At 35.2% G+C, this 12492-nt stretch overlaps 1 long non-coding RNA gene across 1 annotated transcript; it reads left to right on the top strand.

The window, feature by feature from the left end:
- Nucleotides 1-447: 447 nt before the first annotated feature.
- Nucleotides 448-2296, top strand: LOC108169905 (uncharacterized). The gene is made up of 4 exons (XR_011576769.1): nucleotides 448-617; nucleotides 667-919; nucleotides 1572-1673; nucleotides 1795-2296. It is a non-coding gene; the product is annotated as an uncharacterized lncRNA (long non-coding RNA).
- Nucleotides 2297-12492: the final 10196 nt, after the last annotated feature.

A 12492-nucleotide genomic window follows, 5' to 3' on the forward strand; every position in this document is an offset into this window, starting at 1 on the left:
AACTTGCCTAACACCGATTATGGTGGGTTTAACCTTTGTAAACACCACTCATTAGCGTCAAACTACAAAAAATTTTACACCAAAGACTTTTTACATGTTTTTTCAACTTTGGGGCCTATTTTTTTTATTTCTTTTTCAGTCTTCGTACTGGTTTGGTACTGAGGTGCTTTTATAAAAAATGGGTATCAAAAAAAGTTGAGCTCAAAAATGTGTTTAGTAAACACTTTAAAACAGCTTATTTTCACAATTTTGGATGAAAAAAGCTGAAAACATGAAACAGCAAAAATGAACTTATTCTCACAGAACATTAGAAACAATTTTTTTTCAAAGCACAACACTATAAAACCAACCATTTTCTCCTTTTTTTTTCGGTCAAATATTTTTTTTTCATTTAATAATCCTATTCTACAGTACTTTCACCCCCATATAAATACAAAGTTAGACAAGCCTAATTTTCAACCCAGCCCCGCTCTCTCTCTCTCTCTCCCTCCCTCTCTCTCCCCTCCCTGAGCTCAACTCCTCGCCCCCTCCCTAACCCTTTCGATGGGATCGACGGCTCAGTGTGGGGTTCGGTGAGGGGAAGGCATGCGGCTTACAAAGAAGAGGAGAGATAGAGGGTGAGGGAGAGAGAGAGAGAGAGAGAGAGAGAGAGAGAGAGAGAGAGAGGGATTCGGTGAAGGGAAGGCATGCGGCTTGCAAAGAGGATGGAGGGAGGGAGGAGAAGACGAAAGGCAACTGCAGCAAGTTCATGGATAGGGTGCCACCAATGAAGACCCCTCGACAGTAGATTCAAGTCAATCTGGGCAATCTATCGCTTCTTAAAAAAAAAAAAAAAAAAAAAAAAAAAAAAAAAAGTCAATGTGTGTTAAGTCATGACCTTCAACCCTCATCAAAGCTCAACTTTTAGCCCCTTCTCCAGGTTATTTTTTATTTATATTATTCAATTTATCTCTATTTTTTGTGGTTGAATTCGGCTTCTGGGATTGTGAAATTCTTCGATTTGAAGTTTGAATTCTTCAATTTTGATTTATGGCGGAAGTTTTTATTTTTTATTATTAAAAGAATCAAAATTAAAGCATCATGCTTTCTGGCTTAAAAGTAATTTTCGTTATAGTTGCATAATGGAGGTCAAATATATGATTTTTGGGTGAGAGAAGTCAAAAATCCAGAAAATGACGTTTGAACTGAAAAAATTAGACTGCTTTGAGATTGGTAGCTGTTATTGGCACTTCAAAAATGGGCTTACATTACTCCTCGATTTCGCAATTTCTTAGGCGATTCTTTGTATAATTTTCGAGTTGAAAGATTAGGTTTTTTTTTCATAAGAAGTTCAAATTAGACTCTATTGGGTCTGAGACTTGGAAACTCAATATGTTGTGATATTAGATTAACATAGTTAAACTATATTTTCTTTTGGTGGGCATGTTCGAATTTCTGTATTTGCGTTGTAGGGATGTCTAATTTGGTGAAGTGTTCAAAATCCTTCTGCTAACTGATTTAATAGGTTGAATCTGTATCCAAGGTTTTCTTCCAATATGGTCTGAACTATTTTGTTTAATTAACAAAAACAGGTTTCTTCTCTCTATGGTAGTCTGTTAGAGTTTATGTTTATCGTGGAAAGCACAGAAGACCCTGCTTATCGGGCTGTATCTATGCTACTATCAGAGCTTAAGGTATACGCAACAATAATCATGGTTTCTTTAATATAAGAAGAACATCCAGGACAAGTCATATATAATATATGCTTGGAAGCACATATTGATTTGTTTTAAGTTTAACTTCATTTCCTTGCAGGACGAGGTTGATGCTAAGATTGTTGTGGCTGGTATTTCAACAACCTGCAGTAAGAAAATTCACAACCGATTGGTATGTACCTGATTAAAATAATTTACGCTTTGCTACCATGCTGGTGCAATAGCAAGGTCTTGCACAGTTGAAGTGTTATCTTATCAAATCATTATGTACCTATAATTGTTCTATATGACGAGTTTCTTTTCTTTGTGGAATACAGGAATATAAATTATTGTTTAGTCTTAATGGTGTAGGGTATATGTAAATGAATTCAAGTAGAGCTCACTTTTTTGCTTTCCGTTTTGTAGCTGCCTTGATCATTAGTTGGTGATATTTGGGAGATTGAGAGTAGGATAGGATAATTTTATTGTATAATTGAATACTTTTGTATAACCACTGTGCTTATACATTTTATGTAACCATTGTACTTGTACATTATACATCATCAGAGACCCTATTTTTTTGGGATCAACATGGTATATAAAAAAGGATTTGTCATCATCAATGGGAATGGGATTATAATTTGGGTGCCCAGACTACTGGGCCCCCCTTTAAAAAAAAACATATTACAACATAGACACCAATGTATAAAAATTATATAATATTTCAAAGGTGTAACTACTCATTGTGCCACCGTTATCTAATTGGTGGTGATTGTAACATTAGAAACTTCTATATAGGACATGTACTTCTCTTTAGTGGCTGTTTGGTGGCAATTGGGGTTTGCCATCAATGTTAGTGCCCATTCTTTATAATAGACACCAATAAAAAGGATGTCCTTTAGCCAAAATTCTAGTAGTGGGAACCTTCGTACCTCGTATCACTTTGCTGCCATCGGAGCCATGTCGATAATCAAAATTCGGTATACACATGTATAAATGAGATTATATTCTTGCTGATAAAATAAAAATAAAAGACATTACATTGCAAACGCTCCCTCCATGTGCATTTCCCTCTTACCCATTTTTTCACGTCGTACACTCTTTTTGTATTATTAGCGGTTAGATTGAACAACTAAAAGAAAATAGGGAGACTTTGATGCGGTCTCTAGGTATCAATATTATTTGATTGAAATCTTATTAGTTTTCAATTTTTGATCAAAATTCTTGACATTAATCTAATGGTGTGTTTCTATGCAGGTTATTACATTTTTAAATTAAAAATTGGAATTTGTAGTTGTTTATATTAATAAGATTTTAAATAAAATCCGTAATTAGTGGATTAAAAATATCAAAGATAAATTATACTCTCCAATATATTTTGTATGCACACACACACACACACACCACACACACACACACACACATATATATATATATATATACATGGGTACATTCATTAAAATTAACCAAAAAATTGTTGAACCAAAACATGGATACATTTTTCAAAACCACACAAAAAAGAAGAAGATATTAGGCTTAGTAGCATTATTAAATTTATTCCGTCAAACTTCACATGGATACATTCTCAAATCAATGAAATATAATGTACCCATATAAGTTTAAAAATGAATTAGAAAAAAAAAATGAATGAATTTTATTAAAAAAGGGGTACATTTTATATTAGAAAATGGTACATTTAAGAATAAAAAATTGAAAATCATTTTTATAAAAAAACAATTAATGGGTACAAACTTATTCTAATTTTATTTATTTATTTTGAAAATGTTTTGAATTGAAAATTAATTAGGAGTTTAATAAGTGTGTGAGTATTAAAACCTAATCAATTACTATTTTTTTTTAAATTTATGTAACTGGCATGTAAATTCATCACTGCTAGGGATTTTGATCATAATAAAGTCTCAGTCAATAAACATTAGTAAGTAGGGGCCGTATACTAATTTTTCCAAGAAAATAAATAGTTAAAATTAAGAGGTGGTGTGTAGAAGGTGAAAAATGATATGTTAAAATCACTTCCAATAAAAATTTTATATATGCAAAATATTTTCAATATTCCACAATTACCCTTGTATTTGAAACACTTCTTAAGCACCAAACAACCCCAATCTTGTTATATCTTTTGGAAAATCATAAACACATACTCCTTTTTACTTCTTTGTGACATCCCATCCCAAGATTTATTATATTTTATTCTCAGTAGTAATGAAATTATCAAAATACCCCTGAGATGCCATGTAGGCCTTTCACGTAGGCCTCAATTTTCCTTTCACTTTTCCAATCTTATTTTACTATTTTCAAAAAATACTCATTTTTATGAACACACCTTTGACGGAACTCAATTCGAAGTTATAACAAAAATTTATGTTTGAAACCGTGTAAAAATACCTATGGCAAATTTAAATTCTAAAAACTGACCCCCTGCAGTGTACATCACTGCTTGATCCGACCTTGGGAAAACAAAAATCAGCCTTAAAAAAAAAAGGCTTAATGATGAGGGATGGCCATGCAAGTTATATTAAACAAATAATTATTTTGGATTTTAGAAACCTACACTTGTTTCATCACACACATCACTTCATCATTTTTCTTTCTTTTTGGCCGGTTCCCTTACATGTCTCTAGCTCTCTCATGCCTCACTTTCTCTCCTTTTTCCCCATTTTCAGCCGGCCTCTCTCTCTCTCTCTCTCTCTCTCTCTTACACACACACACACACGCCATATCCCATCACTTTTCCCTCACATCTCTCTAGCTCTCTCATGCCTCACTTTGTCTCCTTTTCCCCCATTTTCAGCCGGCCTCTCTCTCTCTCTCTCTCTCTCTCTCTCTCTCTCTTATACACACACACATGCCATATCCCATCACTTTTCCCTCACGTCTCTCTTTACCTTTCAGGTCACTTTCTATAAGCTTCTACTACCTTATATGCTAAAGGAGAAATTTTTAGTTGTGACGGGAACACAAGTAGTACACCACGTATTTTAATAGGAGTGGTGGGAAATTTTATATTTTAAGTTATTAACTTTTTAGCACACATATCCCATCATTTGTATAGTGACACGTGGTGTTCCACCCCGTGTACTGATCACATTGAAAAATCTCTCATGCTAAAGGACGCCATGGGCCACATTAGGCAACATGTCTAGTTGAGGTTGGACATGTCAGTTGGACCATGACAACATGTTCAATATTCCTTTAATTAGGATTTAGTAAATTGTCAAGATTACAAAGCCAACTCACTCTCTTTTTTCACTTTTTCACTCATTCAGTCTCTCGTTCTCTCTACCCACTCAACTTTTCCTCACATTTCAAACTCTCTCCCGTAGCTTCCTCTGCAACTCATCTTCTTCCTCTCGGCTCAACCCAGGCAGCTACCATACCGCCTCCAAACACAACCCAAACTCAATGAAAAATCACCTAAGCTTCTAGAACTCGACCTTATACTCGAGAAAACAAGAAATCTAGAGAAAATGAAGAAATTCTAAGATCTTAAAATGAGGAAACCCGGCTAACCGAAGTCCTCCATCTCAGTAAGGTGAACCTCCCTCCTCTAAAACTTAATTTCTGGACTTTTCTAGTGCGTTTTACAAGCTTGCATGCAAGTTTATGTGCGTTTTGAAGTGTGTTTAACTAACCACCATCTTTTCGACGAGTTTCGTAGGTCCTTGAGTGGAACCTGGCCAAATCACGTTGATTTGGTCGAGTTTGAAATTACAGAATTCCTTACTGAGGTCTAGAGTACTAGGTTCAAGTATTGCATGCTCGAATCTGCTAAGTTAGGGTGAAACTCAAGCTTGGCTGAGAGCCCTAGGCCATTTTCTGATCACCTCCGCCCAACTTTTGGTTCCCATAGAGTTATAGAAACGTTCTCCTGGTTCTAAGCTTCATTTTGATACATCTTGTGCGAAAAATGGTTAAGAAATGACCTTCACACAGATTTTCTGACTACACTCCCTATACTAGGTATATGTGAGAAGATTGATGTAAACATGTAGACTAGCCACTCACATACGTTTATAATCAAAGAAGGCACTTTCTGGAATTATTAATACAACATGTATATATATGATCTTATGAACGGAATGCCACTACTTAGAAGCGAGAACCAGGGATTCCATATTGATAGGATTAAATGCACACCACAAAGTAGCACACAAATGTCCTATTGATTTTCCTTATTAACACTAAGATTTGTCAATTGTAGCATATGAAAATTAGGGTCTTTCCCGTAGAAGATTGTTTTATCTAACTACTTAAAATGTCACAAAAACTGGTTGCTGTCCCTACTGACCAGCCATCAAAAAATAATTATTAGACTGACTTACACTTATCTAAAGTCTACGAAATTTTATATGAACACACTAGACACACAGAGCTACATCACACAGATTTTTAGGATTTTTGGAGTTGATTTGCTATTTAAATTAAATCGAACAAAAAAATGACAGAAACAAATTTTAAGTAGTTCACAAATTAAGAAAAACGAGTTAGGGGAATTGCTATCCACCACCAAATAATCATGCAAACATGTTATGTTTCATTCAAATTCCTTTTATTTCCGGATGAAGATGCTCAAGTTGGCTCAATGTTAGAACTCAACCTATTACTCTTTCTTATGTAGTATGTTAAGAGAATGACGCTTTCAACTTAACTTAGTTCCTAGCATGCAATCTAGAATGGCGTGTTCATAGATTTAAGAAGTAGAAATCATTAAGAACGAAAAGAGTTTGATTCATCACAAGGCATCGTAACTACTGGTGTTGTCTTAGTTATCCTAGAAATTAGTTCACATGTTAATCGCAATTAACAAGTACTACCATAGAACATATGTAGGTCCTCATTCCACAAGGGCAGGCACACACATATTCATAGCGTTAGAATCCTAGATATGCTTACTACGTATGCATCCATAGAAAACAAATAAAGAATTCATCAATGAGACAAGTGGTGAACCAATTTTCATCCATTCATAAAAATAATTCAAACGAAATGTCATAACAAACTTGCAATCATATTCGGGGCTTCAAAACAGCCCCTAACTACAAACAATTTAGTTACACACAATCCTTAAGTTAAAACAAAAGATAGACATGAGTTTGAGAAGATAAAACCGAAATAAATCGACCGAGGCCTCCTCCTCTAATTCATTCCTTCCCCAACGCTGCTTTTAAACCAATTCTTGCTGCATCATTTTCTTCTCCTTAACTCACCCACTAAAGCAATTTAATGATGACAATAAGTGTGAGGAAATGGTAAAACAATTGTAACTCTTTGGGTAGCCCTTATGCCAATTACTCCCTCTTAATCCTCATCTTTAATTCCATTCCCTTTTATATTTGAATAAGTGTCAGCTGACTTTTTCTTGGCTGCATCAGTTTTGGCTGCTAGATTTATTGGGTTTATTGCTTCCATTGTAGTTACAAATTGCTCAGCCTCTTGGTAACCTTTCAGTGTTAAAACGACCATAACTTTTTCTAAACAAATGATATTAACAATCTGTGAAATGTTCCAGAAAAATAGACATCCGTAGCTTTCCAAGAATATAAGGCTCATTCTCTAATTCATTCTGAGCTGTTCGCAACTTGCTTCCAAAGTCAGCTGATCTGCACAAGCAGTTTTGACGAATTTGTCACTTAAAATCCCACTTGTGCTATTTTTCTTTTTTTTGCTTGACAAATCCCACAAAACTCAAAAACAAAGTAAATAGCTCAAAAATATAAGGAACTAACTAAGAAAAGAGAAGTGAATTTGATGTAAAATATATATAAATATGAGCTTATCAAATACCCCCACACTTAGCTTTTGCTAGTCCTCGAGCAAAACAATGAAAACATGAAAAAGTAGCAACATGAAAAACATTAGTTCCCCACTATGTGACCCTCATAGAATTTCATTCAAGAAAACAAATCATCAAGAACCTTAGCTATCACCAAACAAGCTAATCCAAATTCATCTTCCTTATTCAAATGTTAGCAGGAAACTTTTAATCATCCTTGAAGTGTAGTGTGTGTAATCATCCTAATGCAATTTAAATTTTTTTTTTTTAAAAAAAAACACCACATGCTCACTAGTTACCTTCTCACGGGACATACACTCAATCACACATATATTTAGGTTAACGTATTTCGCTCAAAGAATCAAATGTGAAAGATCTACCATAAGCTTGCATAAAGATCTCATCTCCACAATCATAATTACAAAACTTAAATCAAGAGGACTTTTATTGGTTGTAATGAGGCTTAGGGAGAGGGTTATAGAAATGAAAGGATAGGTAAACACAAGTTCCAAGCTACATTGCAAGCAATTCTCTTGTTGAGATTTATAAGAACTCAAGCTCTCCAACCACTTTGCTAATACCTCCAACCACACCCCTATACTGAAACTTAAAAAAAAACTTTTTATTTGCTTTGTATACAATTTTGTTTTTGTTTTTGTTTTTTTGAACCCATTTTGCACATAACTAAATACAAACATGAAATACCCCCACAGTTATTCTTTTGCCAAACTCCTTCAAAGTACTTCACAAACATTTCCCATAGACAATCTCACATTGCTCACTAGCTAGCTTGGAAACGGTAAGGAAAAATGTTTAAGGAAAAATGTTTTTGATAACCTATGACATTGGCACTTTCCCATCCCCCATTCTCTATCAACTGAGGGCATTGATCATTGAGATGTCCTTGCATAAAGCACACACCACAAGTGCTTGTTCTTTGTACTTTTGATCCTTCCGCCACCTGTGACACAAGAACAGTGAGATTAGCCAATTGAGATTGAATTTCGGCCATTAAACTTACCTCATTACCTTGGTGTTGCCGTGGCGGGTTTCTTTGTCCAATTCATTCGTATTGTTGTGCATTCAAGGCTCGATTTACTATTAAGATCTTGGCTGCAACTGGGGTTTTGTCAACCAAAGCACCACCTGCCGAGGCATCTAGCATTTGTCTCTCAATTGGAAGTAGTCCTTCATAGAAATATTGAATTAAAAGCTCTTCCTTCATTTGATGTTGTGGGCAAGATGCAACTAACTTCTTAAAACGCTCATAATACGCTGGAATTGATTCTCCTTGGCTCTGTTGAATTCCACTAATTTTCTTCCTCAAAAGAATAACTCTTGAAGTTGGGAAGAATTTCTCTAAGAATGCTTTCTTCATGCTTTCCTAATAAGTGACGGTTCCGGGTGCTAATTCATAAAGCCAATCTTTAGCCTTGTCCATAAGAGAGAATGGAAAGGCTTTCATCTTTAGAATATTGCCATCTATGTTGATTGGTGTCACACTCGAGCACACCACTTCAAATTCCTTCAAGTGCTTGTTAGGATCTTCCATGGACAACCCATGGTATTTGGGAATGTGATGCAGCAAACTAGACTTCAATTCGAACTCATCGGTCTTGCCAGCTGCCCTAGGATATTAAATGCATAAGAGCACATCATTGTCTAATCTCGAGGCTGAAAGTTCTTTGATTGTTCAATTATCCACAGCCATGGCTAGTTCTTCCTCTTCCCCTTCTTCTTCTTCACTTTCGGATTCAGAGCTAGAACTAGGTGGATTAGGTTATGGCTGCTTCCTCTTTCTTCTCAAAGTTCCTTCAAAATCATCGTCAAACTCCAAGGTCAAACTCCAAGATATGAGCACGAATAAGTTGAGAACTTCAAGTCATAAACTAGTACCTAAAACAAAGAAAACAAAACAAAACCAAATCAGAAACACAAACAAAAATAGAAACAAAGGGAAGATTAGCAATTTTGCTAATCCCGGACAACGGCACCCAAATTTGATGTGATATAAACTAGCATACAAAATAAACCCTATTAAAATAGATGTAGTATAGATAAGTAGGGATCGTTCTAGGCCAGGGACTAACTAGGGATGCTAATCAACACAAACTGCACTTAAAAATTGAAAATTCGACTCAAACAACTCAAAACAAGCTAAACTGACTCAAAACACACAAACAAAGTTGAATTGACTCAAAACAATAACTAGATAGCAATTTGGACAAAAATTGAACTCAAAAGACTCAAAACAATGTAAAATAGCCAATCTAGACATATTCTAACCTAAGAACACAAAATAGAAAGGGGGGGTTTGTTTTGGACGAATTTAAGACTTAAAACTAAACAGGTTTAAAGACTCTAAATACTTTGGACGAAATTTTTGATTTTAAGGGTGAATGACTAGTTAGAGGGTCCTTCTCCACAAACCACACATATGCATATGAATCAATTTCTAGTTATTCTTTCAATAAACCATGAATGACAATGCCCCAAATTAATCATGAGAAGCACAAATTAACTTTCAGATTTTCCTAATTTCATTGAATTGGACTCAGCGACACAACCAAATTATTCTTATCAAGTTCCCAACATGAACTGCATAATAGAGATACATATCAAAGATCATTAAGTTCTATGAAAATCATAAGCATTGACAAGGCATTCGTAACTATGAATTGCATGGTACTCCTGCCAAGAATTTACTTAACACAATCATGACTAGTGACTTTGACTACTTGTGAATATAAGTTCATAACGATTAGGTGAAATTCCCTTATATTCTAGCATCAAATCCCTGCATGCAAATTAAGTGTGCACCCTCAATTAACACACAAGAATAAGTTATTAATCAAATAGATAAGTAAATTTCATTCACGATTTATGAAATCATAATTGGAAGTAATCAATTCATATCACATATATATTCATGGCTTTGAATTCACCTCTAACTAAAACGAATTTAGTTCCACATGTTTGCAATTAAACAAAGACAATTAAATTTAAACATTGAAACAAAAGATAGAATACACCTAGAAACGCTCCAACAATCCAAGGGTCTCCTCTCCTTTCTCCTTGCAAAACTGCAGCACTTGAGGGATGTATGTATATGAGGGGATGTATGGTACGAATTTGTGGTGAAAGGTGGATGATTTCTGAGTGTTGCGGCACTATATATTTATAAGGAGAAAGTAAGGCACGATTAGGGTGAGTAGGAGAGGAATTAGGACTCCAAATCATCAAGGAATAAGGACTCTTCAATTTCAGATTCCAGGGAGAAAAAGGATTGGTCTTTGCTGCAGGAAATATCACTTCTAGAAGGGCTAGGTGCGGCACACTTTTAGGGATAAGAGATAAGGCTTCTAGAAAGGGTTTGTGGCAGGTTTCTAGAAAGAAAGGGATAAGGGGTGCGGCACCAATCTAGGACAGGTGATAGGGCTTCTAGAACCATGTTTTTAGGTGATCTAATATGCAATTGATTCCCCCTTGCAGTTGGAATTAACGTATGATAAGATTAGGATAGGATAATCTAAGATAAGGTTAGTTTGGATAAGATAAGGTTGGATAAGGTTTTGGATAATGTTCCTTCTTTTTAGCTGATTCCTTATCTTCTTTGTCTTGACTTTATTTTCTTCATCTCTTCAGCATATTTCTAGCCTCTTGAACTTCAAAAACGTCCATCCAAAGTGCTCCTCACGCATGCTATCCATTCTTGGCCCAAAACTGCTTTGAAATGCTCCAAATTGCACTTTCTTGCCAACTTTCTCATTTGGACCTACAAACACATGAAAATAGCTTCAAACACTATAATAAGTAGAAACTAACTATGTAAATGCAAGAAAACAAGCAAACTAAGTCGCATAAATATGCTCCTATCAATCATCATTAATAGCATCAATAAAGGATGAAAGAATTAAGGTATTAAAGCTCATTATAGTTTACCACTTAAAAGATCGACAATTCTTAATCGACGTTCGGTAAGGATAATGGCAGCAAAGAGTTCTTCCGAGCACAGGGAGGCGATGACCACCAACTGGAGCTCCTTTTACTTTGACAGAGAGATTTTCTTCAGCTAGTCAACTGCAATTAAAATACTTTCTTAGTGAGGACTTATGCAGAACATAATAACTACAAGGAACAACAACATGACCTAAATTCATCCCAACCTTTCTCTCTAAACCACCTAGTAACCCGAATTGGTATCAAGCTATAGGGACAAAGATACTCAATGGAGATAATTGTTTTTATGGTGAAAGTGATTTGGCTGTCTGAATGCCGAATTATGAATGTCACTTGTGAATAACCGATCATAGAACACTCCACTTCGTCAAGAAAGTTGATGAAGTGAACTTTTTCGGTGAAAGAATCATAAACCCTTGGCTGGCGGAGACTCGAGATTGATAATCAATTGAAATATGAGAGCCAGTTATTTAACCAAACTATCTAGACTTTTGGACCGAGTTAATTATACGACTTTAGTGTTGTTTAACCAAATTATCACTTTCACCGGTTGTCAACCCAATGTTGTTTAACCAAATTGAATATATGCTGACTATCAACCTAGTGATGTTTAACCAAACTAAATATTCGTTGAGTTAAAGGAACTTTTTCATTGTCTAACAACATTGTAGTTTCTCGGCATTATCTGACATCATTTGGAACTCTCCATAAGTAACTACCACCAAAACCTCATCACCGCCGAGTGTTACTCAAACTAGGATCCGAACCTAGTAGCATTAAATAATGAATTCAACCTTTATCCCGAAACCAATCCTGATCCTTGGGTATGTAATTTTCAATAATATCAGGATAATTCCAATTATTTGAAAGATAATATGGTTATCAAAACCATAATAATTGAAAGTAATTGGAAACCACCTTAATATTTCTCTCATCCAACAACTTAGAGTATATGGACTAAGTGTGTCCAAAATCAGGTACCAACATCAACTTGGCCGAGAAAGTCAATTTCAGGCCTATTGCCCCCAAATTTCCTTGAGTTTTGGCCAATACGACGAATAGTTAAGG

The sequence above is a fragment of the Malus domestica genome, chromosome 01 (assembly GCF_042453785.1).
Source record: "Malus domestica chromosome 01, GDT2T_hap1".
Lineage (NCBI taxonomy): Eukaryota > Viridiplantae > Streptophyta > Magnoliopsida > Rosales > Rosaceae > Malus > Malus domestica.